Genomic DNA, 4708 nt, shown 5'->3' on the forward strand with positions numbered 1-4708 from the left:
GGGAGCGTGTGGCGTCCACACGCCGCGCAGGCGCAGTGAGCAGGCGCGCGGGGAACGCTCGCGCGTCGGTCGACGCGGGAGGGAGGAAGAAAGTGAGGGAGGCGCGCGCGGGACAGTATGGTTGTTGGTGTCGCGGCGCGGCGAGCCCGCGAGTGTCTTTTGCCATTTCGCAAGAGCCTAGACTAGTCACTGGAAGATGCCGCCGGAGTACACGATCTCATCGCCGTATTTCCTAAGGAGAAAAACGAGGCGTACCCTGGAGAGAGGTGAACTTTAACCGTGGCAAAAAACATCTCTACAACAATTTTACATTTTCCGTGAGGAGTTTAAGACGTCCGCATCTGGCAAAAGAAGATGGGGCTGGACTTAGTTAAAAAATACCTATATTGGGGCAAAATATATTAAAACAGCTCTTCTCAGACATTGGGCTATAGGAAGTTCTGGACTGTTGGACCTGAGAGAAAAGCAAACAAGATGAACCTTATATGGCTTTCTGCCCGAAAGCAATTTCCAGTTAGGTGCCGGGAAGGGGAACTCCGAAAAAACCTTGGGTTTCCCTAGGAAGACAGACGGAGGCCTTAACTGAGTTGAAAAGACAAGGACCGGAGTTTAGGGAATTGGGGGAGGCCAAGCTGGTTGGAGTGTATGAGGCAGAGTTCATGGAGAAAGAGCTTCAGAATCTAGCGAGGAATACCCTTGAATCTTCAGCTGAATAAAAATCCGTGGGTAGGTCATGTGACACTCCACAAGGCCCAGAAAGAGCAGTTACGAGGAGCAGTAAGCCAAACAATTCTCAAAGCTCACCCAGCACTAGGACTCGTTTGAGCCCCCCGCAGCCAGAGTGAAGAAACTGTTGAATACTTGTGAAGAGACCCCAGAAGTGTCATGCCTTAGTTGTGAGGTAAACTAGCCTTAGACTCTGGGGTCTGGAGTAAAAGCTGTTGTAGACCCTTCAAGCCCCAAAAGGATCAAACTGCTCAGTAACTCACCTGACTGCCTACCAGAGCAGAGGCTAATTCTAACAGACTGCAATAAAACTCAGGACTCAACAACATTATGTTGAAAATATCAGGCACCCACCAGTTAAAAATTCATAGACATGCCAAGTAAGGAGGAAAATAAAATATATCAGACAGGCAATAGAAACGTATCCAGAAATGACCCAAATGGTGGCATTGACAAAGACTTTAACCATCTATTATTAATGCACCCAATATGCTCAAAAATTTAAAGGGGGAAATGGTAGGAGAAGAAAGAGTTGTTGCTGTTTTTTTTTTTAAAGCAAACAATTTCTGGAAATGAAAATTATAATGTCTGAAATTTTTAAAAAAATCTCTAGAGAGGGTGGATAGCACATTTACCACTGTGAAGAAAAAAAAAAAGGAAGAAGAAGAAGAAGTAATGAAGACCTAGGAGAAGAAGCAATCCAAAATGACACACAGAGAAAAATGGAAAAAAATTAACAGAGCCTCTGTGACCTATGGGACAATATTAAAAAAATAATAATTTTTGGAAGAGGACTTCAATTGCCTCCTTTTTGTCCTCAAACTTTCTAAGTAAGTTCTTGCCTGCTTACCTCTTAACTCAGGCAGAAAACCCTGAGGGCAAAGTATTCTCTGGTGGGAACTGAAAATACCCCCTCAAGCAGGACTGCCTGGAGCCAGCAAGACCCCACCCATGATTGACCCCAAGACAGTGGTTGACTTGACCTTCACTGCTCACCTTTGTCCCACATTTTCCTTATAAACCTAGAAGTATTTTCAGCACTTGGAAGACATTTTTGAGATATTAGTCCACTGGCATCAAGACTCTGGGAAGACTCCCTGTTGGCCTCACTGAAATAAATTTCCTTCTTCTTTTACCACTGCTAGTTTCTCTGCCTTTGGATTTTGTCAGTGGTGAGTGGCCTAACCTGGTCTGTTTGGGACCCTCTCCCAACCCCCAGATAAGTATAAAGACTACACCAGGCCACATCATAATCATACTGATAAAAACAATAATAAAAAGAAAAAATCTTAAAAGTAGCTAGAGAAAAAAAGGCATAGAGCACAATAAGAATTTTTATAGACTTCTCATTAGAAACTCTACAAACCAAAAGTAATGAAATGGTAACTTTAAATTGCAAAAACAAAACCACTGTCAGCTTGGAATACTAAACTCAGCAGGGTGAAACAGACTTTTTCCAACAAGCTCAGGAAAGCCACATCCTGAAATAAGAGTCATCCCAGCCGACTTGCAGACCTGTGAGGAAGAAAAATAAATGCTTTTTGTAAGCCACTGGTGTGGTTTGTTATTCAGCATTATTATAGAAATAAAGTACAGCATCAATTCAAGTCACTTGGCCTTGGTAAAGACAAAATTCCCTAACAGAAAAAGGGACACTATTGAAAGTCTACTACAAATGTTTTATTTCTGCTATCACCAGCTTCCTCCTTCGTGGACTGCATGTTTTTCCTCGTAACTACAGATCTACCTTTGTGTTTACAAGCTAAAGTTATAGACTCAGAAATTATAAAGATTTCTAAGATACAACTGAACCAATACTCTTTTGCCAGATTTGTTCATTTTCTCTTTTAGATTATGACTGAGTCCTGACACACAACTGCAGAAATTGATGAAATTTACTAATCTCTCTGTCACCTAGAAAATGCTTTTCTCTCAAAGGAGAAGAAAACCCAGTAAACAGTGTCAGGATCCACATTACATTAACATTAATAAGCACTAGTTAAAACTGTTCCACTTGAACTTTTTGGTGTATATATGTGAGCTGTTAAGAAGTTTCATCAAGGAGTTATAGTTTATCTACATTGCAAATGAGGTGCTTATACCTTAGTACAGTTGTCTGTATGTATGGGAGTAAGATACAATAACCATTCAATTATTCGACAAATATTTATTGAGCACCTTTTATGTGCCAGGAATGAGCATTGAACAAAATAAAATATATGCACTAGTGGAGTTTACGTTCAAGAAGTGGAATTAGACAATAAACAAAAGAAATGAGTACAATGTTTACTCTATGGAGAAAAATTAAGCAGGTAAGGAGAATATGGGGTTGTCCTTGGGGTGGAGGGCAGGAGGTGGTTGCAATTTTATTTTATTTTTATTTTTATTTTTGGTGTTTGCAATTTTAAATAGAGTGGTTATGGGAGGTTTCCCTGATGATGTGCTTTTTAAGCAAAGACCTGAAGGAGGTGAGGAATGAAGGAGTGAACTGTGAGGATATTGGCTAAGAGAATTTCAGGCAGAGCAAGTAACAAGAAAAAGGCCCTGAGCTGAGTATGTGCCTGGAATGTTCAAGAAGTACCACAGTGTCCCATACTTTTCTTTGATTATGTGATATCTGCATGTTAGGAGACACAGATGTTTTTAAATGTTGACTTTGCTATTACTTTCATATAACATTGAGGTAGAAATGTCAGTGATTCTAGTGCCTTCTGCCTAAGAAGATATGTGCTGTAGTTGGATAGCTAGGGAAGAAAGCCTCCCTGAATGTTTGCAGTATGGCAAGATAAAAGAGAGGTTTTAGAGTTGGCTATTCTCTTATAAAGCCCAGCAAAAAAAAAAGTGCCTGCTCCTGAATTACCCACTGTCAGTGACAGATCTGTGTATAGGTATTGTTAGATAGTGGAGTTTGTAAATTGTTCTAGGCTGAACTAAATACGTGAACTTTGCAGAATTGTCTCTAAGTCATTTGCCCATTTCTGCCTGGTGCCAAAAGTTATATTTTTTTGTTCTATGTTTAGGTTTGTATCTGAGCACCCTTCTCTGTTCTATCGGTGGTATCTGTTCTTATACCTTTCCCTGTACCTTCTTGTACCTTTCTTATACCTTTCCCATGCTGTTTTTATCGCTTAGGTCTGTTATGTCTTAATATCTTCTAAAAGAAATTACTCTTTTTTTTTCAAGATTGACTTAGCTATTTATGGATTTTTGATGTTTTACATACATCTTAGGACAAGTTTATTGCTCCTCAAAAATTCAGCATAAAATTTTTATTAAAATTGAATTCACTAAATTAATTTGAGGAGAACTGATGTTTTAAGTCATCCTATTCAAAAGGATAACTATTTATTCAAGTAATTTTATAAGTCTTTACAATTTTTTTATTTTGTCCATAAAAGTCTTTACATTTTGGTTAAATTAATTCCTAGATACATTATGATTTTTGTTGCTATTATGAATGGTATAATTTTTTTTACTTTAGGTTGGTTGTGGTGAAAAAAACTACTAATTTTTTATAATTCCTAAACTTTTTATGAATTTTAATAGTTTTTCAGAACTCTTTTGGTTTTTTTATAACTTGGATGACTATTTCTGCAAAAAATATTTTAGCTTTGCTTGTCCTACACTTGAACCGCTTTTATCTTTTTCTTATGGCATTGGCCAGAGGCTTGATAATTTGTTAACGGTAATGGTACTAGTGCTGATCTCATGGGAATTGCATATAAATAAATCATCTCTATTTAGTATAATGTTTTCTGCAGGTTCCAAGGTCTTTTCCTTCATTATTTTAAATATAATACTTTATTTTCTTCTTACATCTAATGTTGCCTTGAATATCATCATGATTCTTGCTCTTTTTTAAATGATCTGTTCTTTCTCTTTAGAAACTTCATATATTTTATTTTTGTCATTGATGTTTTTAAATTTCTCCACAATGAGGGCACTTAGGTGGCTCAGTCGGTTAAGCTTCCGACTCTTGATT

The sequence above is a fragment of the Lutra lutra genome, chromosome 2 (genome assembly GCF_902655055.1).
Source record: "Lutra lutra chromosome 2, mLutLut1.2, whole genome shotgun sequence".
NCBI classification, from domain to species: Eukaryota; Metazoa; Chordata; class Mammalia; order Carnivora; family Mustelidae; genus Lutra; species Lutra lutra.